The sequence below is a fragment of the Dermacentor variabilis genome, chromosome 7 (genome assembly GCF_050947875.1).
Source record: "Dermacentor variabilis isolate Ectoservices chromosome 7, ASM5094787v1, whole genome shotgun sequence".
In the NCBI taxonomy this organism is placed as follows: domain Eukaryota; kingdom Metazoa; phylum Arthropoda; class Arachnida; order Ixodida; family Ixodidae; genus Dermacentor; species Dermacentor variabilis.
In genome coordinates this window covers 43,395,971-43,409,741 of record NC_134574.1, presented here as the reverse complement: position 1 = coordinate 43,409,741, position 13,771 = coordinate 43,395,971, and positions in this window count along the sequence as shown.

Sequence of the window (13,771 nt, the reverse complement as noted above, 5' to 3'; positions counted from 1 at the left end):
CTGGTAATGTCGAAAAAGCAAACGTTAACTTGATACATCGGGAGTGCCCCAAGCGCTGAATCTCAAGAATGCGCACCGATGACCTCAAAAGACTCTTGAGGTCCGCATGCTTGATTTCAAGCTCCACGTCGGAAATCAGTCCAGTTGTTGTCTTTTTCCCGTAAGTAATAAAGGAGTGGACGGGGATTGCGCTTAACTGTGGAATGATCTTTAACTTTATTGCGAAATTTTTCACATGTATTGTCAGGACGTTCTTGTGAGCGTTGACCCTTACCTCGTTAATTTGCACAGGGGCCACACTTTCAAAATATTCGGTTTGAAATTGCCTGCTGAGGGAGTTCATGTTGTGTGACGTCGAGAGCGGCACGTAAGAAACCATGAAGGATTCTTGCTCACTCTGATGCGATGAAGTCGCCTCAGTCGACTTACGGCGCATCTTCTTCATACGGCGCCCCATGACTACGGTGTACTCGCTGTCAGAATCCATGGCTTCTGGCGTTGAGCTCTCCCAGGAATCGAGCTGGTCCGAGCTTCCAAAGGCACGCCGTCCAAAAATGAGCGATGAAGTACACGACTGACCTTGTACAGGTGGTCGTGGGAACATCTTCTTGCTCATCCTTGATGAAATGATTCTCACGAAAATGGCAAGAACGTAAAAAATGCATAACAGCGAGAGGCCCAGAGCAGCAGTAAGCTCTGGGCACTTCTTTCTCTTCCTAAGAAAGCTTATAATCCGTAAGAGCATCAAGAAAGGATAGGAGTTCCGGTATATGCCAGCACGGAAAGCCTTTTCTTGCTGGTGGGCATGAAACACTCGGCGAATTCATCGAAGCTAAGGAAACGACTCAGATATCACGCCTATGCAGCACTCCTGCGGGGAGGGAGATTCTCGCGGTCTTGGGAGTCAACCCCACAGTAGTGGAGGTACGTAAATGGGCAATGTCGGATCACCTAAGGGACAACGTCACGGTTGCTCCTTTTCCCGAAAAACATTGATAAGCAACACAATGCGGGCAGACGCAGAGCTCGTGCTGTGACACTGCTACGGAAGATCGACGAGTGAGTGAGTGAGTGAGTGAGTGAAAACTTTTATTGAGTCTTTTAAGAGTTTCGCGGTTGCGAGGTCTCCGTCGTCTTCATCTTCTTGGCGCTGGCGACTGGAGACTTCTCTTCAGCAAGGGTGGGCCCCTATTCCAAGGCTCCACTGAGTCGTCCTGCAGCGCTCGCATGCTGCACTAGGGCCCTTTGGGCCGTGAGCTCGCTGCTGGTGAGCCGACTCTCCCATTGCTCCGCACTCGGGTGTTCGTGTTCGTGGAATGTTTTGTGGCGTTCGCACTCCCAGGTGATGTGGTAGAGTGTAGGTGTGGCACCGCACCAAGGGCAGGTGGCCCTGTATTGTGTCGGAAACATCTAATTGAGCACGTGTAAGTTGGGGAAGGAGTTTGTCACTTCCTCCTTTGTGAGGGCTTTGTGTGGTGGTGGATATCTAATTCTACTTCCTCTATATAAGTTCAGGGTCTCTGCGTATCCCCCCTCGCAAGACTGTAGGTGGGTCTCTGGGGCATTAAACCGTCTTGCTCGGAAGGCTTTGCCTCGAGCAAGGCTGTCTGCCCTTTTGTTCCCTCCTATGCCTACGTGACCCGGGATCTAGATTAGTTTGTGCCTGGGCTTTGCCTTCTCGGCGGAGGTGGCTCCGCGGAGTATTCTGAGGGCAGTTTTGCTGATTGTGCCCCTCGTGTAGTTCCTGCACGCCTCTTTTGAGTCCGTCAGTATGTTGACAGATCGGCCTGTTATATAACCTTCCGCTGCCGCCAGCGCTATGGCAATCTCCTCGGCCTCCGCTGTGCCAGCGACCTTTGCCGTGGCATACGTGATCGGGTTTTCTTCCTTGGTAACCACTACCGTTGCCGCCACACGTTCTATTCCGTGTGAATATACGGCGGCATCCGTGTATACTGTATTGTCTAGCTGGGCTAGCGCTCTCTCAACGTATTCGACCCTAGCTTTTCGCCTGTTTTCGTGTAGGTTGAGATCCATATTTTTGGCAGTGGTCCCACAAGTATGGTTTTGCTGAGGTGGTCCGGTACGTCCGCGTATCTGACTGTCAGTTCGCTCGTATCCTGACCCAACCTCCTCAGGTGCGCTCGTCGCGTAGCGGTGCTTGTGAGTCTCACTGTTTGCGTACCCAGCAGAGCCTCGGCGAGCTCGCTGAAGGTGTTGCTGATGCCCAGCTGGAGCAACTTCTCGCTCGACGTGTTTCTGGGTAGACGCAGAGCCGTCTTGCACGCCTTCCTGAGGATGGTGTCTGCTTACTCTCTTTCTGCCTTGGTCGTCACGTGGTACGGCAGGGAGCACATGACTCGGCTGACAATTAAGCTGTTGACTAGCTTGAGAGGGTTTTCTTTCATTACGTATCTCTTTTGGGAGACCCTATTGATCATTTCGCCCACCTGTTCCACCGCCTTGCTCTGCAGGCTAATGGTGTGGCTGCACTTCCGGCTGCCTTGTTGCCACATGCCCAGGATCCTAATAATGTTCTTCTCCTGGATGTTGTGTCCCTCGAGGGTCACCTCCAGTATCGCTTGCGTTGGGTGCTTGCCGACCCTGAGGAGCTCCGACTTCTCTGTGGAGCATCGCAGTCCCCTTTATCTGGTATAGTTTTCCACGCAGGTCGCCGCTTCCTGCAGTTTTTCTTGCTTCTCTCCGAGGGATCCTTGGCTGACCCAGATCGTGACGTCGTCGGCGTATATCGGGTGCTGGATGCCTCGGATCTCCTTAAGTTTTGTTGGCAGGCCAATCATTGCCACGTTGAAGAGGACGGGCGAGATTACGGATCCGTGGGGTGTGCTTTTGTACGGCGTGAGGAAGACGTTGCTTCTCAGCTCGCCCAGCCCCACCGTCACCGTTCTGTTGCTCAGGAAGTCCCTGACGTAATCGTGCACTCTCTTCCCGCAGTTGGTGTTGTTGATGCCCTCCATGATGGCCGCGTGGCTAACGTTGTCGAAGGCCCCCTTTATGTCGAGGGCCATGACGACATTTTCGCGCGTTTTCGGCATCGTCTCGAGCACTTCCTCCTTGAGTTGGAGCAGCACGTCTTCCGTTGAGAGGTTGGCTCTGAGCACGTATATGGTGTCCGGGTACCATTGCTCGTTTTCCAAGTGCGACTAGATTCCCTTCGTGATCACTTTCTCGTACAGCTCGGCGGAAGAGTTGCGGCGGAAGAGTGAAGCGAACAACTCAGGCGAATCCAAGACCTATACAAGAAGGAAGTAGACAGGACGGAACAGACGCCGGAGGTGGAGAAGCGGCTCCTCAAGCTATGGGAGGCGAGACGCAGGTTCACCAAGAGGTGGAAGACACAGAAACTCAACAGAAAAAGAAAATTGCGGACATCACCAAGAAAACGGAGGAGTACGCGACGCAGCTGAGCAGACAGGGGTGGCAGCAATTTAGCAATTCGTTAAACGGCACCCTCAGTACGGCTAGAATATGGCAGATTCTCAAGGCCCTCATGGACCCGAGCAAAAACAAATCCGAAGGCAGCAAGTCGATACAGAGGCTAGTCCACCAGTACGAAGGCACGGACGAACAACTCCTTGAGGAAGTCCGGGTCAAATGCTACGGCAAAGACCAGGTTGAGAGCTACAAGGAAGAATACCGCGGCGATGAAAACCCTACCACGGACCGACCCATCATAAGAGAAGAGGTCGTCGAGACGATAAGATCGGCCACCAAGAACACGGCGGCGGGGGTGGACGAAATCCGGAACTCACTAATCAGAAATGTCGGCGACGAGGTCATCGACCAACTGACGGCCTACCTCAACAAGGTCTGGCAAAAAGGAAGAGTTACGGCGGAGTGGAAACACGCCGTCATCGTAATGATTCAGAAGCCAGGGAAGAAACTGCAAATAGAGAATCTCAGACCGATATCCCTAACGTCGTGCCTGTGCAAGCGGTACGAGAAAGATCAAGGAATAGTCTCCCACAGTCAGCTTCCTTGACGCGGCTCAGTATATGACCACATTGGGCTTCGTCGCAACTGTAGTCAATCACGAAGGGTAGGTCCTTTGCACGGCCTCCATCAGAGGCTCCACCCCGGCTAGGGCGGATCAGGCCGATATAGCTTTGGCACTCGTAGAGGAAGAGAGAACTCAAAACTTCACTGACTCAAGGGTGGCGGTCAGGGCATTTGTCTCTGGCTCCATCGCCGAAGAAGCCCATAGAATCATCGACGGTTGAATAATACGACCACATACTATCACGTGGTTCCCGGCACATCTCGGCACTCAGCTGGATTCCCTCCCCAATCTCCGTGACCTCGCAAATGTCCAAGCGCGCGCACTAACCAACCGCGCGGAGGCGAATGCTAGTCATGGTCTTGTTGAACCTAGGCTTGTAGAGTTCCGGGACATTCTTTACACCTTTAACGAGGTAACTGAGCACTACTACTTTGACAGGAGAGTTTACGCTATCTCCCATGATAAACTAAACAGACCACAAGCTATCACACTGCGCATGCTTCAGAGAGGATCGTATCCAAACTTGGCTTTATTTCACTCCATCAATACAGCCGCCTTCAGTCCGGACTCCCTGAGCTGTGGGCTGAGGAGTAATTAAAAACACATGCTCTGGGAATGTCCCTCGTTACAGAGAGGCCCGCATAGCTGTACTGCAGAAGAGTGGAGCGCTGCGTTGCGGAGCTCACAGCTTGAGGTCTAGTATTGGCTGCCCAGAGAGCCCACAATGCGGCGGTGAGGCTTGGCCTGTCGGTCCCAACAAGGGGGCGGCCCGCCACTTCATCAACTCCCTGAAAAGGGGGCAACTGACAATCTCAGGACCATCAATAAAGTTCCTTGTCTGTCTGTCTGTCTGTCTGTCTGTCTGTTTACTTTTCTACAATGTGCAGCCTTCCATAGGGGAGGTGGATAGAATGGTTGAGGAGACTTGGGGGAGTGCGTGCAGAGAATGGGTAAAACCGATGCAGGCACAAAACGAGGGAATAACAGCCTTGACACGCTTCGCTTGCAACTCACCTATGTGGGGGGAGGGCGAGAGCCGGAGCAGATTACCTTATAAGGTCAGGAAACGTTACTAGTAGACGCGGAAACGATTGCGGACAAACTCGATATATTTAAGTACAGTGTACATTACCGTACGTTTATGATATTTCTGAACTATAAAGACCACGGGAATTGGTCAAGTGTACAAATGACATTTGGCGTGCAGACTCAAACCGAATAAAAGGACCGTAGCGTCTACGCGACATCGTACCACCGTAGAAGCTAGGCGTCGTACGTCATTTCAACAATTCTTTGCCCACCGTGGTAGACGAAGGGACGGTATGGCATTGCTCAAGTTGGCGGGTTCTATGCCAACCGCGCCGGCCATATGTCTACTGGGGCGACTTTGAAAACGCTCGTGTACTTATATTTAGGTGATCGTTAAAGAACCTCATAGGGCAATCATTGATCGTTGGTCTGCCACTACGGCTTGCCTCATAATGAGATTGTGACTAAGGCACGTGCTGCCCCATAATTTCATATAAAGAGTATTACATATGCCACGATGCGATGTTTCATGTGAGGGAATGACAATGCTAACATTTCCGGAGTTTCTGAACAATGTCCCACAACGGTGCCTCAAGCAAACACGTCTCGCTGTGTGTTCTGTGTATTTCGTAGACAAACAGCAGCAGTGCACTCAAGGTAACGTTTACCAGCTGAGGCCTCTCGTATTGCACTAAACGCTGAAGAAATAGAACATTCGTCGTCATTGTTACCGCTAATTATCTTCAACCAAAGCAAGCGGCACAGAAGCCTTCGCCTACGTAAATTCCCACAGTGCATTGGATCAGTTTAATCGTTCTTTTATAAATGTTTATTCCGTCTCCTCTGCGTAGCCTAGTCCTTGAATATTTTCCAGCGTATAAAACATTTTGGCTAGGGTACTGAAGAGGTATGTCGAAAAGCATGTAGCTTTTTAGACGCGGCATCAATTGTGCACATGACTGAAGGCGTCAGAAACTGACTGCATAAAATGTATTCGCCGCTCTACAAAGCATTATACAAAAATTCTGTACTGTGCTCACTTGGAGGATCATATAACTGCATAAAACGCAAATTATCGAGCGTGGAACATTCATAAACATTGTGGCTGGTCGCGGTAAGTCTCCGAGCATTAACCGTGCAATCACCTGCCGCACCCGTATTCCGTGCTATTACCATTTGGAGAATTGTGCGCAAAATGCATGCTCTTTTTGCTCAACTAACGATAATGAAGACTTATGCGGTGAGGTGACACTACCACAGCCGTCTCCTGGATCAACACAAGGGCCAGGAGACCCGGAAGGGCGTTCATCTGACTAATGAACTAATTAACTTTCGCGGCCCTTCCGTAACCTGTGCTGGTACTTTAGCTATGTGCATCTATTGTCAGTGGTAGTGAGTTCGGGGCACGGACGAATTGGTCCCGCATGGAAAGAATTACACAAACAAATACTTGGTGGTTGTAGACTCTTCATGCATCAGCTTGAACAAAATATTTCTACATCAGAAGCTTTAGCTTCTTACCATCTGAAAGCTGGACGATGTTCGAAAATTGATGGAGTGTCTTGCTTTCTATCCAATTTCGAAAAACACAAATTTTTGCAGCACCTACTGCGACCGTACACCATAAAATATTGCCTTATCTAAGCGCAGACATGCATTGCCGTCTCAAATGAGTGGCAAGATGAATTTTTGTTCCTTCTGTTGACGAAGCCCTAGGCTCCAACACTACACGTGGTCCATAAGAGAACGGTTTCTTGAAAGTGTAGAATTGAATTCGGGGCGAAAACCTATGGCACTCTAAGATATAGAGGAATGACGACATGTCAGCTTTCTGGTGTTGAGTTCTAAGAACATGCTGTCTTGAAGGTAAAGAAAGTAGCTAAAATTGCCTTTCTCAGGCACAATGTAATACCAAATATCGAAGCGGTGTGCGTGCAAAGTAAACGTGCTTAGGAGGAAAACTTTATCTGTAGCTACTGATCTTGAATTCGGGGCTATTCTTTTCTGTAAGTTTCACTGAACTTTTATGACACATTGGCTTTTGAATTCCCCATACAAACGCCGCGGCAAAAAAGAAAACAGGTGGCATCTCGCTCAGTTTGCGAAAGCAATTACCACCGAGCAATACCAGCAGGTAGGAAAGCAATGAAAACTATGAATGGAAAAATCTTGGACTTATATTTATTGCGCCCATAATTTCAGCCCCAGTTCTATTGCTTAAAGATACTCGCGGAATTTTAAAATTCCAAGCAGCTCCTAAAATAAATTGACGTTATTAGGCTTCACATTGGTGAGGGGTTCTTTATAATCGAAGCTTTCGTTGCCTCTTCTCATGACTTTCCGGGCGTTGCTACAATGGTCTTGCCGCGCGTGTTTTGCTGCAATGGTCTTGCTCCACATAGTTTCTTAAAGCACCACTAGATGGCGCTCCCCTGAGTTCATCCCGCGTGCGTGTTTGATAGAAAAGTGAGAGCGTGGCCGCGTGGTTGAGTGCGTGCGAGAGTGTGTCATACCTTCGTTCTCCGCGGCACTAATTGTTTTTGAAACAGTGGTGAGAGTTGCTTTGCGGCATTTTGAGGATTTGGATCCTTTGCGTATCGGTTTTTTCTAAAAGGCAGGTGCTCTGCATTGATACAGTAGTATAGTATTTGCAAAAAGCCGTGCAATACATGGCGAGAAAGCCGGTACGGGTGGGGGAGGGGGGCGGGAGTCCCTCAAGGCAGATGAGGAGACGGTTGAGAATGGAGAGGGCGTCGAATCACCCGGCACACAGTGTGATGTCGATACTAGGCGGCAGAAAGTGGAGGCTTTCCAGGAAGAGCTTCTCAAACAGGTGCAAGAGCTCAAAAATGAGCTAAACAGGGAGAGGGAGGCGCGGAAGGTATTTGAAAAGAGACTTGAAGCAGCCGAGGAAAAGCTGAACAGGGCCGCCATTGTGAGCGAGAATGTGCGTGACAATGCAACGCAGACCCCCGACGCGACAAGCGCGGCAGGGTCAGAGAAATACGTGGAACGCAGGCAGGGTTATGAAGGGTTAGCTGGAAAGAGCAGCACCTACCTTGAGGCCGCTACGCGGAAAAAGCAGGAGCCCAGGGGACAATGCCCCTTGTCGAGTCCGAATCACGGGGAAAATCACAAAGGGAAGCAGAGAGAGGTAGGAGAGAGTGAAAAGGTGATTCAACCAGGCGATTCAAACCAGGCTGGGTGCTCAAAAACACATGTGGAGAGGGTGAAAGGCGACAAAATAGTGGCGGTAGGGACATTTTCAGGACGCACACTCTGTTCTGTGATGGAGCGAGCAAAAGAAAAGTCCGCGGAAAATGCCCACGTGCGCAACCTAGTCATAGTAGCATGTGGGCTAAATGACGTCCTAAAGAGGAAAGGGCCAGGACTAGCCCAGCGCTTGGCGAAGGGGGTGGACGACTTGCGTGAGCTATCCCCTCAGTTGCAGATCGTGGTGTGCACGGTGCCGGAGGTGCCTGTGCGTGACAGTCACGTACAAAGAGCCGTAGTGGCTGCTAATGAGGCAATATGAAAAATGAGCCGAGAGAAAGGCTTCGAGGGTGTCGAAGTAAACAGGCAAGTGAGAAGTTGTGGTGGCTTTAAACGAGACGGGATCCACTACAATTACAGGCTAGCACGAGAAGTGGGCTGGCGACTTGGTGGTCGCGCGGTTGCTTTTTTAGGGGGCCCGCGGGAGCTCAGGAGGTCATAGTAGATAGTAATGAAGAAGGTCCCCTAGGGGAACATCAGAAGAGCATCGCCGTCGATAACAGGAAAAGGAGGAAAACAAGAAAAAGAGCTCGCCATGCAATAGGCTACATAAACATGCAGGGCGGCAGAAGAAAGGAAAAGTGGGCAGAGAATGAGGAGCAGTTACACAGAGAACAAATAGGGGTCTATGCGGTTACAAAAACGCACCTTAGAGACTGAGAGAGTTATTGAGAATTATGTTTGGGAAGGGTGCAGCAGAACTAAGTCGGAAAGAAAGGGAGGGGGGTCGGAACGCTCATCCATCAGGGAGCCAAATGAAAAAGAGTAAATTCACAATGTCAAGAGCATCTTTGGTTACCAGGTACGATGAGTGGGAAAAAAACTTGGCTGGGCGTTACGTATTTGTGGACCAGAAAAAATTGCACAGAGAAGAATAAAGAGTTAGTGCAATGCATGAGCGCTGATATTAGGGTTTCGGGAGTGGTGCTGAAATTGTCCTATTAGTTGACATGAATGCCCACATACAGGATTTAGATGGCTATACCGACAATAACGGGAAGTCAATGCTGGACCTTTGTGAGCAACATAACCTCGTGATCGTGAATGCAGGGCCTAAGTGTGCAGGACACGTGGGAAGCTATCACGTGGGAAGTGGGAAACCGGCATTCCACCATGGCTTACTGTCTGATGACACAAGAAATTCATGATGAGTTGAGAGAAGTGATCATCGATGAGGAAGGGTTTACCAGCATAGTGAGTGACCATAAACGCATCATTTTGAACATAGGATATGTAGTTGGGAAAGAGAGCAAGGAGCGCAAAATGGCCAGTCCAAATCTGAACGCTGAACAAATAGCAAACAAAGTCACTAGAGTTGAGGAAGAACTTGGCAAATGGCCAAGTAAAGAGTGGGAATATGGTGAGCTTCTGAGTGTAATAACGACAGAAATACGGAAAGAGAAACAACATATTCGTTTGAAAGGAAAAAAAAGAAACCGAAAAGCTGGTGGAACAAGGAGATACGAGAAGCGATCGCCAAACGACAGAAAGCATCTCGAGAGCACAGGCAGGCAAAGAAGGTGCAGTTGCCACAGGATGAAGTAACCAATAAGTGGGAAATATACCAGGAGACAAGGTCTATGGTTCAAATACTGGTGCAAGCAAAATTAAAAGGTGAAAGTCAACGTTGGTTGTCAGAAATATGTGAGAAAAAGAATGCCGCACCTAGAATATTTTGGAACCACATAAAATTATTAGGCAGGAAGTCAACAACAATACAAAAACATATCCTAGACGAAGATAAAAACAGACTGGAAGGAGAAGCAGCAATAAATTACATCCGAAAAACAACCCCCCAATCTTTCCAAGGCAATGACGAGGTTGTACTTGATGAAAAAAAGAGCATGAAGGAGACCCAAGTGGAAAAGGAGCTGGTGCTGATAAATTTAAACTGCAAGAAAGCGGAAGAGAAAATTCCTAAGCGCACAGCCACACGGCTAGACGAGGTTCCCGTTAGGCTGATAAATGAACCAGGACCAAAAATAAGGAAGCTCTGGTGAAAGAAGTAGAAAAAACTTTAAAAGACGAATACCAGGCAGTTGGCGACAACGTAGAATCAATTTAATTTACAAAGGTAAGGTGGAGACAGACAGAATTCACTCGTATAGACCGTTGACCATTACATCGGTAATATACAGGCTAGCAATCCAGGCAATCAAATTAAAGCTTCAAGCATGGGCAGAGAATAATGGCATTTTGGGAGAGCTTCAGAATGGCTTCAGAATAGGTAGGCGTTTGGATGATAACTTGTTGTTCTTACTCAGAGTATTGAAATATCAAAAGCAGTAAGCAGAGCGTTGTATGTCGCCTTTTTGGACATTACAGGAGCCTACGACAGCGTAGACCGTAACATTTTGTGGGATATTCTGGAAGGGGAAGGCTTAGGTAACGATTGTCTACAGCTTTTGAGACAGATTTACCTAGAAAATACCGTTTGCGTTAAATGGGAAGGGATGAAGAGCGAGGAGAAAGTTCATATCAACAAGGGACTGAAGCAGGGGTGCCCTTTATCCCCGCTGCAGTTTATGATGTACATGGTGAGGATGGAGAGGGCGCTAGAAGGAAGTAATATAGGGTTTAATCTCATGCAAACAGTCGGGTGCAGTATTAGAGCAGCAACTGTCAGGTTAATTTTATGCGGATGACATTGTGTTGCTAGCTAACAAGCAAAGTGATTTCCAACGTCTGGGTAATATCTGTGGACAGGAAGGCAACAATTTAGGTTTGAAATTTAGTGCTAGAAAATCACGTGTTATGGTATTCAATGAAAACAGTGAACAGACAGTGGATATACAGGGCCAAAATATACCTCGGGTAGCAGAATATGAATACGTTGGTATATGGATAAATGAAGGCAGCGGATATATGGAAACACAGGAAAAGAACCATAGCAGTAAAGGGGAAGAGAAATGCAGCCATAATGAAGCACAGCACGCTATGGGGATACAATAGGTACGAGGTCCTCCGAGGTAGTGGAAATGTGTAATGGTTCCAGGACTTACTTTTGGCAATGCGGTTGTTTGCTATAAATGAGGGGTACAATCGGGACTCGACGGGAACCAAAGGTCAGTGGGTAGCGTCGCATTGGGCGCTCACGGGAATACTACAAGTGAAGCTGTGCAGGGTGATATGGGCTGGACTAGTTTTGAAGTGAGGAAAGCTCGCAATAAAATTGAGTATGAACAATGGCTGAGGAATATGGAAGAAAGTAAATGGGCTGTGAGAGTGTTCAGGTATCTATACAGGAAAAACATTGATTCACAGTAGAGGAAAAGAACTAGCAATCTTACCAGCAAGTATGCGGCCTGTAGGGTGGACAACACAGCAACAAAGAAGATGAAGCGGAAAGTCAGAGAGGCTGAATTAATCTCACGGGTGGCGGCAATGGAAAAGAAACCTGCCATGAGTAACTGCTTGAGAGGAAAAAACGAAATCAGGAAAGAAACCTTTTATGATACCTCAAAGGGAAGCTGATTACTTTTCGAAGCGAGATCGGGATGCCTTAGAACACGCACCTATAAAGCAAGATAGAAGAACGAAGAAGAAGCATGTGCTTCCGGCGGTAAGCCTAGGGAAACTACGGTGTATGTTATATTAGAATGTGAAGACGTCTACCCAGCGGTCGATTTAGGCACCACTGGCCTTCTTGAAGCCTTTGGGTTCAGAGGGAGCAGTGGTAAAGCAAACATCTCCGCAATAGGCATTAGTAAGAGGTAACTGGAGGATAGGTGGAAGAAAAGCGGGGAAACGACAAAAGAAGGAGACCTACAAAAGCACATTTCGCAATAGCGGATCAGAAAATTTGGGCGTGGTAGTTCAGAGTGTTTTTTTTTCTTTTTTCTTTGTTTAACCTAGGTGGGATATTAGGCAGTATAGCAGCAAGAGCTTGGTGGCGCAACCCACCACCCCGTTCCAAAGGGGACGCTCACAATATCCATCCATCCATCCCGCGGTCCATGTTGTGTTGCTGGCTAACAAGCAAAGTGATATGCAATGTCTGAATAATATCCGCCGACAGGAAAACGAGAATCTAGGTCTGAAATATAGCGGTAAAAATCGGCTGTTATGGTATTCAATTAAAAGAGTGAACAGACAGTGTCAATTCCGGACCATGAAATACCTCGGGTAAAGGAATAGAAATACCTTATTATGCGCATAAACGAAGAAGATGGATATCTGAAAACACAGGAAAAAGCAATAACAGCGAAGGGGAAGACAAATGCGGCAATAACAAAACACAGAGCACTATAGGGATACAATATGTACGAGATGATCCTCGGTGCGCGGGAAGGCGTAATAGTTCTAGGACTTAAATTTGGAAATGCGCTTGTTTGCTTAAGTCATTGGTACAATGAGAACTCGATGGCGACCAAAGGTCAGTGGGACGCCTCGCATTGGGCACTCACGGTAAGACTACAAATGAAGCTGTGCAAGATAATATGGGTTAAACAAGTTTTGAAGGGAGGGAAGCTGACAGTAAAATTAATTATGTAGAACGACTGAGGAACATGGAGGAAAGTAAATGGGCTGGGAGAGTGTTCAGGTATTTGTACAGGAAAAAGATCGACTCACACTGGAATAAAAGAACTAGGAAGCTTACGAGCAAGTATTCGAACGGTATAATCCCATCGGTTGCGGCAATAAAAGATAAACCTGTTGTGACTAGCTGCTTAAATCAATTGGCAAATCAGTTTAGTACGTTCTTTTAACTGGCCACGAAAAATGTGAAATTGAAACGCCGAAATCTGAGGAAAAAATGGATACTGGCATGCATTGTAGAACTATCTTGCCAAAAAAATAGATTATGGAGACCTTGTAAAAATTACCCGACGAATCTAGATCTGCAAAAAGAATATCGAACCGCACGTAACAAGCTTACTGCTCAGTTACGAATAAGTAAACGGGAATACTACGCTGAAAAGTTCTCACAGCATCGCAGTAACGTAGGAAAGACATGAGGCTTGCTGCATGACTTGGCAGGAAAACTTCAACGTAAAAGTCTAGATGATTGCTTGCTGAAAACATTTTCGCCTGCTGAGTCATTCGACATTGCGAACTCCTTTAAAGATGGCTTTGAACTATAGCTAACAAAATTAAACAGCAGTCTTCAAGGACTCCGAGTTTGAATTACCTAGGTCAGATGATTCCAAACTCTGCTATGCCACCATCCTATTATTACAAGTGACCTATGTAACTTGAATAACGCAATTCCACTCAACAAACCGGCAAGTTATGACCGAATCAGAGTGCGAGATATAAAGCGCAATTTCTATCATCTGCAAAGCGTACTCTTGTTAATATTAAACGGATGTTTCGAAACAGGTACAATTCCGCAGGTTTGTTCCATTCCGCAATGTCCACATTGACTACATAATGAAGAGTTTACGAACGGTAGCAGCTCAGTTATACACGCTTAAATTTAACACGCCTGTTAAGTTGTGAAGGTTA